Here is a 13,669-nt window from a genome sequence, read left to right as displayed (position 1 = left end):
TAAGTTTCTGTGTATATATATTGAAGTCAGAATTACAAGGGGAGCAAAAGTATCTGATTTTGGTAGAATCTACTTTGCTTGGTCATATTGATTGCATGTCTAAAGGATCCACAGTTGTTGCTGTCCATCTGACATTACAAGAAGCAAGAATGTTTGTACAGGCAATTTTACCCAATCTTCCTAAAAAAATAGTGAGATGGAAAAATATGACTTAAAATACCCCAACAGATTGTACTGCTTTGCTCTATTACATTTTTCACCTTCTTCCAGCATGTCCACGAGAAGCAGAGAAACTTTTATATGAAGCATAGTAGTGAGATGAGGGTGCTGGAATGGAAACTTCATGCTTTAATTTCCACATGTCACCTTTTCTGTGCCTGACCTTTGATCAGTCCCACAATGGCTGTGCAACTCAATCTGCTGACCAGTGGCCTTGCCATTCACCTCTGTTAGCTCCTGAAAGACCATTAACAATTTAGAATCTTTGTCTGGAAGATTTTAAGAAATGTGTACCATTGTAGTATGGAAAAATAATGATAATAAATATCTAGTTCATGCTTTTATATTTGTCTTTGATTTCTTGGTTTCTTTCTGAACCTAAACCAAACCACTTTCACATTTTTCCCTTTTCTCTTTTCCTTTCTTCTCAAGCTCTGTCTCACCCCCTATCATCCAAAATGCCACTATCTCTATTGCTCATAGAAGTACAGCATGCATTCTACTTTTATTCTACAATTTCTCAAACATTCCTATATGGAATTCACCTGGCACCTAGATGCATTTGATAATCAGTGTGCAGGATTATGGTTTGCCACTACAAAGTTACTATCCATCTGGGGGTAATCAATGTGTTTCTGTACATTTGTTTGCTGATATTGTTTATATAGATTTCTTTGCTTATATCCAAGGACTCTTTTATGTATATCATAGCTTTGCAATTATCTGAAGCAGAATGTGGCAGTGGAGGTACCCTTAGATTCTATTAGAACAAAAGAATTTATTCCCTTGTTGAGTCCTGCTCACAAATAAAAATACCCTCTTTCAGTGCTCTACTCATATAAAACTGGAATTGGAAAGAACTGCTCTGAGTTCCTTATTGCAAAGCTGATGTTTCCTGATATTCCTCTTTCCGTGGCTGTAGTTCTGGCATCCAGGGTAACAGAAACCCAGGGAAGAGTCAAATAAAATCATGGTTTCTGTCCTCAATGTGTTTTCAAATAAGTTTTTCTTTTGGTAATTCAATCCCTAATTATTTAACAGTTTTTTAACAACTTTAAAACAGTTTACTTGTGAGTGGAAAAATCTATAAATTCCAGGGAACTGTTGTAAAGTAGGTCTGCTCATAACTGAACAAAGGACTGGACTGCATTAAGTTATTTAGGTGAAATTAATGTTATTTTTTCCCTTTTAAAGAATAAAGAGCTAATTTTTTGAAAATGAATTTTGTATATTTATTTGTAAACAGTGCTAGAGACTGTGTGTCTCCTCTGTGTAATATAAAGGTCTGTAATACAGGTAATATCATATAGATACCTACAGATAGTATCCATCCTTATGAAAACCACCAAGTATCTTGGAAGTCTTTACAGAGATCTAAGACATATAGTGGGTTTTCCAAAAATATCAATAAAATGCTCTCTAAAATCAAATTGAACCATAATTACATTTTTCCAGATACTTGTCTATAAAATCTTTGCCTGCACACACAAACAAGAGTTTAACCACCCAAACATGATGGTCACCTCTCTGACAACGTAAAATGCATACTGTGCTTCCAGAGAATTTTGTACAAATATATTTGGTTTTGTGTGAAGTGTTATTAGAAGTGTGAAAAGTGATGCAAGTAGCTCACAGATTCCATTTGCTTTTTTAAGATAGTAGGAAGCAGACCATTATGTAAAAGTAACCACATATTCTCACAAAAAATCTGGATGAACCCATTATTTTTATATATATGGCTATCAGAATATGACAGAAGTCTTGTCCTTTTGTTACCTTTGAACTGATGCATTCACAATGCTGTTTTCTTTAGTGAAACAGGTTTTAGATGTAAAAGGGACTTGGCTCTTCACTCTTTTTTTCATACCATGCAATGTCATAGAAAATGTTGCATTAATTTTTACTGTTACATTGCTATTACCTTTGTAAATGCCAAGTATGAGATGTTGTCTTGCCTAGTTGTACACTGAATTGTGGCTTAATTCTGCATATAGTCAGGAAACAATAAATGAATAGGCCACAAGCACAAGCAGAAACACATTTCTCATTTTCTGATTTTTTTAAACAAAAAGTAGCAGAAGAATATTTCTCAATAGTGTAGGAAAACTGTGAACAAAAAGAAAGGAAAAAAAGCAAATTAAGTATAAAATATTACTCCAATGAAAAATGGCTTTCAGAGATGTACATTTGCTTTGAAATCTATGCTGAGTCTCCTTGTACCTGCTGAGCTTAGCTTTAAGTCCTGAAGCTGTGATTTAAAATAATATATATTTGCTCTTTCATCTCTGTGCTCCATTATATCAATTTCCATGAAAACACATGGAAGGATTCTTAGAACTCCTCATGAACTCTGACTCTAGAGATTTTCATCTTTAGGTCCTGCTGTGAACTGATACTGCACATGCCACAATCTGTCTGTACTTTCTTTCTAATCTTTGGAAAAAAAAGGAAACATATCACAGGAACCAGTACAAACACATTCACCTGGCTAGCAGCCTTCTAGAAATTTGTTTCTTTTTGAGATTGCAATCTGAACTAATTTTTATTTAGAAAACTGATATAAGATGCTGATCTCCAAAGACATGGAATTTCTAAATCCAGAAACTTCAGGTATGTTGATCCATCAAAGTTGATAATTTCGGAAGGTATTAAAGCTTTAGAGTATCTTTCACTTTTTTCTTCCTGCTTTTCCTTACTTTTTGAATGGTCATCACCGGGGCCTTTTCTGCTGATGCTGGTAACAGAGACCTGAGGTTTCTCTCTTTATTGGATTTTTTCTCATTTCAAGGCCTTCATTGGCTGAAAACCCACAAAACCCTCTGAGACACTTTTGTAAGTGAATGAGTATTGATTTCACTCAAATTAGATTAGTCACTAATCTTCTACTGTTATTTAAGGGACAAAGATAAAAACATCCTTTAGGTAGTTCTGTGGATTACATTATGATGATTTTGTACAGGATCCTTAGTAAAAATAAGTCATCCTGGGATGGTATACAATGATATTAACAGGTAAATGTTTGCAATATAACTCTGAATTTTAGAAGGGTGCTTAAATGTAGTTTCTTTTCCAGAAGTCTTGAGGAATAGAAAAATAACACAACATTTCCAATTCATCAACTGGGTCACTGTCCAAAAAAGAACAAAGACTCTTTAAGGCTTCAGTGAGGAGGATTGTTTTCATAATTATTACTATTTTTCCTCATGTAATTTCCAATCTTTTTCTATTCTTCAGATTTTTTTAATTTTTTTTTAAGGAATGAAATAAAAACGTTCTGAGCTGTAGGTTGGCATTACTGGGGCACTGATACTATCATTGAGCCATATGACTCCTTCAGCTACCAGGAAAGTAAATTCAAGTTGCTAATTTTGCAGAGTGAGAATTGTCTTTTGAACACAAAAGATGCCCTGACTTTGTGAGGTTTAGGCTATTGACTGCAATCTTTTGTTAGATATTTTGATGAAACATGTACTGAAATGTGCAGGAAGAATCTGGAGGAGTTTTGAACAATAATGCACACATCATTTTTTCTCTGTGTGTGAAGATAAGGCCCCTTGGCATTTCCTCCCTTATCCTTCATTAAGAGGAGTGCCACCAGCAGGTCAAGGGAGGTGATCTTTTCCCTCTACTCAGTGCTGCTGAGATACATCTGAAGTGCCAGGTCCAATTCTGGGCTCCCCCATTGAGGACAAAAAGAGGTGTACTGCACAGACTCCAGAAAAGACCCAAAGAGATGATGAGGGGACTGATGTGCTTGCCCTATGATGAGAGGCTGAAACCTCGGATTCAGCATGGAGAAGAGAAGGCTCAGTGGGATTGCATCAATGCATATTAATAAATACCTGAAGGGAGGATAAAAAAAGGATGGAGACAGGCTCTTTTCAGGGATGCCTGGTGAAAGGCCTAGAGGCAATGTGTACATATAAAAACTCAGGATTCCCTCTGAATATCAAGAAACATTTTTTCACCGAGAGGTTGACCAAGTATTCACACCAGTTTCCCAGAGAGGTTGTAGAATCTTCATCCCTGGAAACCACCTGAATGCGATCTTGGGCAAACAGCTGCATGTGGTAGTCCTCTGAATGATTCCCAAAGGTTCTTTCCAACCTCAGCCGTTCTGTGATTCTATGATCCAGACCCAAAATTTGGACTAGAAAAGACACTGGGAGCTGAGAATGAAGGACTGTGTCAGAAAGTCAGTAAGGCATTTGGTCTCTGCTCTGCAAGGCAGGGAAGGTCTGAGCTGGCCTTGCTTCCTTCCCAGCTGCCACCTCTTGCTGCTGCAAATCCAGCAAGCTTCTACTGTTGCCCATTTTCTGCCCCAACAAACCTCACCCAAGCAATACTGATCCCCAAAGCTTCTCAGCTTTCAAAAATATGAAAGGATCCTTAGCATAGTTTAATAATTTCATCTGTTCCTTCATAATTGGCTTCCAGAAAACACTATGATAAGCCATCTTCCAGGAAACAGAGCCTCTTCTTCTCAACTACAGCTATATCCATGGCTGAATGTCAGGACGAAAGCAGGAAAAGATACTAAAGGCCTTCTCTGTTTCCAGATCTATCAAATATAAAGGTGTCCTGTATAGGCAGCCACTGCTGGGTTCATCCTTGATTCACAGGAGGAGCCAGCAGTGGCTGTCTGTGTGGGATTTTTCTCAGAGGGTTACAAGCCAGGGCCCAGCTTTTAAATCTGATTTTGTAGGAGATCTGTCTTTTCACACTTCTTGGTCAGAAATACCAGACGTGGGCACATACACTTGCATTGTAATGACTTGTGAAATACCAGTATTACCTGAGGTGGTTTTTGGTGGTAATTTTTTCTCAAGACCTTCCTAAACCCAGAATCACAAAATCATTAGGATGGAAGAGACCTTCAAGATCATCAAATCCAACCCATGCCCTAACACCTCAACTAGATCATGGCACTGAGTGCCACATCCAATCTTTTTTTTTAGACACATCCAGAGATGGTGACTCCACCACCTCCCTGGGCAAACCATTCCAATACTTTTATCACCCTTCTGTAAAAAACTTTTTCTTAATGTCCAACCTGTATCTCCCTTGACACAGCTTGAGACAGTGTCCTCTGGTTCTGTCAGTGCTGCCTGGAGAAAGAAGCCAACCCTCACCTGACTACAACGACCTTTCAGGGAGTTGTAGAGAGTGATGAGGTCACCCCTGAGTCTCCTTTTCTCCAGGCTAAACAACCCCAGCTCCCTCAGTCACTCCTCAGAGGGTTTGTGTTCCAAGCCCCTCATCAGCCTCATTGCCCTCTTCTGGAAGCACTCAAGTGTCTCAACGTCATTCCCAAAATGAGGGGCCCAGGACTGGACACAGCACTCAAGGTTTGGCCTCACCAGTGCCAGGTACAGGGGAAGAACGACCTCCCTGTTCCTGCTGGCCACAATATTCCTGGTACAGGCCAGGATGCCCTTGGCCTTTTTGGCCACCAGGGCACACTGCTGGCTCATGTTCAGTCGGTTCTTGACCAGTACCCCCTGGTCCCTTTCCACCTATGCACTGTCCAATCCACATTATTCAACAAGGGGCAAATTTGAGGCTGAACTTCTTTTAGGAGACTTAAAATGAACGTGGTCCCTAAAAAGGCCACGTGAGTTGGTTACTTAAAACCTTTATCTGAAGATTTGCTTTAGTCCTGGCAAAGCCTTAGACTATCTTTTATATAGCCTCACAGATAATGTTTAGTCAAAACAGAGCATAGTGGCATTATGACTAGTACCAGAAGTTGAGGAGTGGGGTTTGCTAAGTAGTTTAGAGATGTGAGTCCCATTCAGCCATTTGTCACCATCCCATAGCCACAAATCCTCAGATCTGCTTGTAGAACTAGTGAGTCTCCAGTGAGTTTTGGGGTAATGCAAAGGATACTGTGATATTGCTTTACACAATTATTAAGTACAAACTGAAGAAGATAAACCTGTCTTTGTTCAGTGAGTGTTCAGATCAGTTGTGGAGAATGGCCATTTCCTATCTTTCTATCACATAGTCTTTATTAACAGTCCAACTTCAGCTTAATGGAGTTTATGAAATGTAAACAGTTTTGTCAAACAGATAAACACTTTATAGTGTCTGTTCTGGAGAAAAAGAGATACCCCAACCTCTTCAAATGACTTGCAGGGCACTACAAATGCACTGCTAGTTGAATAATTTCAGATTCTTCAGGTACACTTTTTGATATCTGGAGACAGAGTGCCTGGAAAAAGCACAAAATTCTATTGTCATTGGGACTAACTTAGTGTCTTTAGATAGATAGTGAGCTAAACAGAAGAGTAAATTCTCATTTTTAGGAGCAATTGAGTCAAGCAACATAACGATACAACTTCTACATACAAATTTAAAAGCTGGGGATCTTTCAGGCTGTTCCTGCAAATGGCTATTAGCAGCTGTAGCAAATGACTTAATTCTGGGAACTGCAAGTTACTGTTTAGTGTCATGAAGCCCAAGCAGCTGCAGAAAGTTATTTTGCCTGGAAGTGAGATGCTTCTTCAGAGAATGTAGTAGAATAGGGATTTTTTGCTGTTGCAGTTCAGGAAGCCTCCTGGTCCTGTCCTGAGAAGACATCTTGAGCCCCACCTCCATCAGAACATTGCTTGCTAAGAATAAAAGCTATTTGTTAAGTTTAATAGATGTTACTGGCTTTAATTCCTATTAATGGCAGATGCAACTGTCATCTGTGATGTGACATATTTTCCAGCTATATCTTTGCTCTGCCTACTGAGGTTCTTGGAAAGCCTTTATTTTTATATATTTTTTTTAGAAAATAATTACTTAAAACATGAAGTTAACCATTGGGGAAATAGTGAATTTATTTCAAAGCTTTCAGATCTGTTTATAATTTGGGAAAATATGCTCAAACTGAAACACAGCGAATGCTTTAATCACACACAAGTTACTGGCCTCAAAGAATGGTAGAAATTTGCTGGTGAAAGGGGAGGCAGGATGAGTCCATCCTGAACTTCTTCCTGAACTTCCACTGATTCATCATGACTTCTCATTCTGCTAATAAATTCTGCTAATTAATTTTCTAATAATATCTGCGGCATTAGAAGGGTCTTCAGAGATTTACAATGCCCAGACTATTTGTTATGTTAGTACAGTGATGTCCCAGGCTGGAAATAAAAGAAATCCAGTTCACTTGATGCCCTACAAGTACGGTAATTGCCTAATGTCTTTTGGATTAGCTCAGCCCATGTAGTGATTAAAAGAACTTATGTGAAGCTCAAAGTTGTTTTCCCTTCAGTCTAGCAACCAGAAATCACACTAGTGGGCCTAATTCTCTGCTCTGTTATGTTGCAACCCTGCTGGTTTCAACAGAGTCATGCTGGTGTTGAAATGATTTAAAGGACCATGGAGTGAAACATAGCAGCAGAAACATATCAACTATTTAAAAACCTTACGAAATCTGGGAAGCTGTTTGGCAGCTTTGTGGCATTTAATTTTATTTTTTTTTTAATTCCAAGTCATGAATGCTCATGTATTGGGAGTTGCCATAAAAGTTAACAAAAACTCAGTTCTGGACATTTTTTCTCTTGGGCATCTGTTTATCTTCCTTTCAGTTCATGATTGTTCCTTCCTCTGAGGGCATGCCTTGGTGCTTTGTTCAGCACAAAGAGGCTCCTGCTATTTCCTCTGAGCAATGTGAACTTGTCTGGATGCTGCAAATGAGCAAAGAGAGTAATTTTCCTTTTTTTATTTTACTTTAAATTGATTTTTCTGATTTGAATGTTTTTCTATATATTGGTTTTTGTCTTCTCACACCCTAGCAAGATATTATCATATATGATAATGCAAACTGTTATGAAATACTTAGAACTTGCCAGCAATTTTTATTTGACACTTTAATAATGTCTTTAGGAGAGAAGTGGGAATTGCAAAGAACAAAGAATCTCCAGATGTCTTAAAAATTTATGATGTAGGATTTGCAGAATATTTCTCTACTTGAGAGATCACTGATTTTCATTTGAGACAGCACAATCCTTCATTACCTTTCCCTGAATTAATATGAATACAATTTCATTTACAGATTGTCTCTTAGATTAACCCTGTATCCTAGATGTGTCTGGTTTATCACTGAAAGTGCACTCCTTGCTACTTCTATTCTCTGTGGGTTTGCAAATCTACTTTAATAAAAATGCAACATATAAACACAATTTTTCTTGTAGTTCGCTGTGTCTTGAGACAAGGAAAATAATATCAAGACTGAGGTTTAGGCATACGTCTTCTGAATGGCAAGCTAGCTCTCAGCTTAAGTGTTTTGTGCTGTTTGAATTGTGCTGTGCAGAGTCGCATGCTTTAAACTAACTACTCCCATGCAAGATTTGTAGCAAATAGAAATGTGAAGTTCCTTTGGCAAATTTTTTTGATTTTTTTTCTGGGTGTTGAGCTGAGCCTAAAATAGAAAAATTCCTTCTCTACTCTGGTTTTCATCCTCAATTTCTTGAATTTTTATCTACTTCTTTCTAAATCACCAGTAAGATATATATGAATCTAGTGGGTTCCTCACCATTATGTCTTCTCAGGGGTCATACAAACCCAATCAGTAGAAGGGCCATGCTTCACCAGATACTGTAGAGCATAGAAGAGCAGCAATAAACAGAGTATTTCAAGGAAATAATTTATAATTCTAACATTAGTTAAAAAGCATTAATGTAAGAATTCCTTCTCACATGTCATCAACCCTTTGGAGGGGTGATGGCTGTTTTTCTGGATGTTCTTGTTGGTGGAGTTTCACTGCTGGATTTATAGGGCAATCAGAAAAAATGAAGAGACATAACAGATTTTTTCTCTTCTTAAGAGCTTCTTAAGAGCTTTTCAAGAGACATTTATCTTACTTTCCTTTGCTGAAGCCCCACAACTTATTTTCCTCACTTACATTTTAATTTTTGGTAAAGCTGTTACTCACAATCAGTTCACATCTTTATCTCTTTTAATGTCAATTACATTCTTTCAATTATGTGCAAACAATCCTGTAACTCAAGTTAAACTCTTTAACAATGGGAAAGATTTCTAAGGTGTATTCTACTTAATTTTTAAAAGATGTACATTTACCTTAACCTTCTAATGATATTTGTGATAGCTTATTATATTTCTGAACTATGATCTGTAGGTACATTCTTTATAAATAGTTTCTGTCAAAATTTTTATCTTATTTATGTAGCTGTTAGGCTGTGATTTGACAGTGAGGCACAAGGCTTTCTCTATTGCAATCACAGATTATGTCAGTCACAACAGTTTAAATTTCTGTTGTTCTAATTAATGATATTATAATTTTCTAGTTAACCCATAAGCTTATGGTCATTCATCTTCACTGTTGCTTTTAAGTGTTTTAAATAACAAGACTGCAGTCAGGAACCCAACACTCAGTGTTATAAACCAGTATGCTGTTAGGAGGAGTAATTTTATTAAGCGGCTTTCTGGAAGCTGCCCATCCCCAGTACATGTATGTACTATCAAGAGCTTAGTCCTATAAACCTAGAACCAAACTCCTTGCCTTCCTGGAAAAAAAAAAAAAAAGAAGGAGAAATTTCAGAACAGAGCAGTCTATTCAGATGAAATCAATATGAGCCAGGATGACTTCCTCCTGGGAAAACTGCTGTTGTTCTTAAAAAATTCAGGAAGTGGTCTGCCTTGTTCTGAAAATGCCAATTTAATCTATATTTAGGAGATAAAGTAGTTAATTTTTAACTTATAGGAGTTTACTGAGTTTAATAGAAATTGTTTTGCATCTAAATCTCTCTGCTCGTAGCTGGCTATATACACAGGGTTTTCCTTGTTTGTGTTGTGTGTTTTACATCTACAGAAATGCCTTTCAACCTGAAGGACCCCACTGTGCTTATGAATATTGGGCTTCATTGCTGGCATGAATTGTCTCTTCAGAATACAGCAGGAGGTAAGTCTAACCAAAGTCGAAATGGTAAGTCTAGAATTATCGGAGACAAGAAAACAATGTTTTTGTTTCCTTTCCTCATATAAATGGAATTTCACTATTATGTTTGCTAAAAAGCACTTTGATGCACTGTTCTTCATATGGCTTGGTATGAATCAATTTTACTTGTGGCTCTGTGCTGATTAGAATGAAAGTTTCTGTGGGAGAAGGAAAGTACAGTTACAAAAGGCAGCCCCCCCCCCCCCCAAAAAAAAAAAAGCCTTCTAGAAGCTACACTCTTGTTTAACTAGTAATTAGTGGTAATTTTGTGAGTTAGTGAGTGAGGCTGGTAAGGTGTGGGTTATGTGGGTGGTATAATGATATTTTCTGGGCTTATAAGGCATAATTTCTGTCTGCTGTTTTACTTTTCATGAGGAATACATCTCTATTGAAGATAATTCTGTAGGGTTGTTTTAATATCCAGATGGAGCCCGTGACCAAGAAGTTCTTTGTAAGTTTAAAGTAAGAACAGCTGTAAAGAAACATCAGGAAAGAGAGTACAAGCTTGTTAAAATATTGGGTGGATGAGAAGCCTACACCCTGGAGATACAGAAATCTGAAGGTGGACATGGTGAAGGGTATTGTGAGAAGGTTGAAGAAACACCAGAAAAGGCGGAGGAGTAGGGGGCTGTTTAAGCTGCAGTGTATTTTAGAGGTGAAAGAGATGCAGAAAAGTGCTGTTGAGCAGCTAACAACTTCTGAAGAAAGCCTTATGTTTCAAGGAGACCAGGATTCCTCTTGAATTCCACTAACTCAAAAAAGAAGTGGTACGGACTCTCTCCCTGCTTCAGGAAGGAAGAAGATTAAAGAAACTAAAAGGGGAGACTAGAACAAACATTGTTTCCTGGGAAAAACCTTACTGCCTCAGATGTGAGGTCTCCTATGTTTTCCATGTCTTGGTCAGGCTATTCCCACCATGCTAAGGAGATATTGATTTATGGTAGCATATCTTCTGTGCTGTAGGGCTTCCATATCCTAAACCTGTAGTTTAAAGAACTAAGTCAGTAATGCCCTTAGCTGAGATGACCATGCTCATCACAAAAATGGTTTTCTGTCCTTCTGTCCATTCATATGAGAAGCGCTGTCAGTGTTGTAAAATTCCAAAGCACAAAATACAGATCATTCCGGGTAAAAAAGGCCATTAATCCAGCAGTAATGGAAACTTCTGAAAACACTGCTTTGAAAAACACTGTTCTAGGTCTTCAAATGAATTTAACAATTAAATAACTAAATTAAACAATTTAAACAATTCCTAGCTTCTAAAAGATATTTTTTATGGTTTTCAGATATGCTTTCCCCCTCAGCCACTATTTATTACTGTTGTGTGAATGTAGTCTTTATTCCTTTGAATGTGTATTGAGAACTTTACTGCCCTACTTGCAGCCTTTAGGCTATTACAAATACTGTAAAGGTTAACCATTTTTCAAAAAGCACATACTGCCTCTGGTGTGCTTGGTATAACCTTATTAATCATTAGTTGGGTAGAAGGTTGAAATATTGGTGCTGCTTGAAACAAGTATTCTAATAGGTGCCAGTGCTCTCTGGCAGGATGCAAGCAGGCCAGAAATATCCACTGTAGTTCTTGGTTAGTGTCTTTGATCATGCACTCTTCTGGGAGGATCTTTTGAGATGAGAAAGGAAACCATTTCAGAGTGGTACAACTATAGCAGCAGCATCTCAGCTATTCTGCCCCCACTTCTGCAAAGGCCTTTTCCTGATGGATACTGGCCCCCAGGACCCTTAGTAACTAGCAGAGATGGGCCTGAACAAAAATTCTAAGCACAGTTTCTTAATTTCAAGGAAATTCCACTGTACCAAGTTTTTAATGTCAAGGCCTTCATATAGTTGTTAAATTTCCTCATTATAAGCATACAGTGGTCCAGGTAGAAGTAATTGAAGGCCTAATTTAGCAATTTTCTAAAATATATCTCTGTCCATGTTACTGACTGTCTCTCTTACTACTCATTGATAATTGATATGCTTTTTCTTGGGGTAATAAGTGTTTAGGTAATTGCGAGTCTGAGAGGTGTCCCTTCATAGTATCACCATTCATAGAGAGCACTTCAAATCAAAAGAAGGAAATCAGATGCGTAGGTGGATATGACACAACAAAAACTTTTTTTAAGTCTTAAGAAATCCTAAAAAATATTTTCTGCAGTATAATTGCACAAGTATTCTGGGGTCTTCTGAGGAAACCTGGGGCATCAGCATACATGATCAAAGTCTGCAAACCAGTCTGTGTGTTAGGCCAGTGTAGCCCAAAAAATTGCTTTTGCCAAACTTTTGGCCTTTTTATTTTCCAGGGTGTTTTACTTTAAAGTTATTAATGTTATATGAGGAGATTTCTGTATCTCACAACAATCAGTGGAGCTCTATAAGCTCACTTGAAGAATGATGACAGTGACACTCCATTTGTACAAAAACTGGGGACAGGAAAATGCATGTTCTTTTGCAGAATTCTAATGCACTCTGTATAACATAATCTATTCCATGTAAATAGATATAAGAGGAAAATGGGCTTGAGGGGCACTTTAGTTTTCTGAGGAAGGATACTGAGTAAATGTTTTGCAATATGTTCAGTGACAAAAAGAAAATGATAGGGAAAACCAAAGAGAGAATTCAGGATTTTTTTTCTCCATGGAAATCTTGAAGATTAAAAGCAAAAATACAAGGTTTTCAATGAAAAAGTTCAGGGTTTTGATGTGAGGCATTTATCATGGGAGAAGAAATCATATTTTTGCATGAAATATTGTATCTGGCTTAAAATTGTAATGAATGATGGGGACAAACCGCTTGATTCATTAGGTACATAATTCACTTAGAAAACCATCCTGTTCCTGTGTTGCTGATATCCATGAAAACACTGTCTTTCATGTCAGCAAACCTGGACTGGACTGTAAACCACAGAAATAATCTATTTATTTAGGAAATGCTAAATCTTCAAAATACGGAAAAGTTATGTGATATACTGAGTACCTTGTTTCTCAGTTGCTTACAGAATTAGGAAAAACTGACTTTTATTTCCATTTAGGAATTGTTGATACTATTCTTTGTTGCTTATCAGTGGAAATTTTTTTCTTCAAATGCTTTTGTCCTTTGTCTCACCACCCCTCAAGCACTGGAGGATTTCTGCACAAACTAGTGACAAGACTAGAAGAGATGTGCGGAGACATTGTATTTGGAGCTCCTGAAAGCAAAATTTATATATAGAACAAAAAAAGATTTTGGAAGACATCCTATTGTCTCATTTTCTAAATCAGGGCTGCAATTCTGTCTGCTGCTGCAGCACTATGTTTTACAATGACCCTCATAAACTTACCCAGCTTCATCCTAGCAGTACTCTGGGTTTGGTCCTGCCAATGTGATTGCAGAATCTGCCCACTGTGCTGGCTGGAGAATCTCTGCTGACCTGCAGCTTGTCCTGTTTTTACATTCACCCATAATCTACTGCTGTCTGGTTGAATAGTTATCTTCTCCTTTATGTCTGTCCTCATAAGAATGTAC

The 13,669-nt window shown here is 37.6% G+C and overlaps 1 long non-coding RNA gene across 1 annotated transcript in view; it reads left to right on the top strand.

Moving 5' to 3' along the window:
- Positions 1-13,078, top strand: part of LOC140683697 (uncharacterized) — a 70,629-nt gene extending 57,551 nt beyond the window's left edge. The window contains exon 3 of the long non-coding RNA XR_012055029.1: positions 10,040-13,078. This is a non-coding gene — a long non-coding RNA (uncharacterized lncRNA). The remainder of the gene's footprint in view (positions 1-10,039) is intronic.
- Positions 13,079-13,669: the final 591 nt, after the last annotated feature.

The sequence above is a fragment of the Taeniopygia guttata genome, chromosome 3, assembly GCF_048771995.1.
Source record: "Taeniopygia guttata chromosome 3, bTaeGut7.mat, whole genome shotgun sequence".
Lineage (NCBI taxonomy): Eukaryota > Metazoa > Chordata > Aves > Passeriformes > Estrildidae > Taeniopygia > Taeniopygia guttata.
The sequence above is the reverse complement of the archived record's forward strand: the minus strand, read 5'-3'. Positions and strand labels throughout refer to the sequence as shown.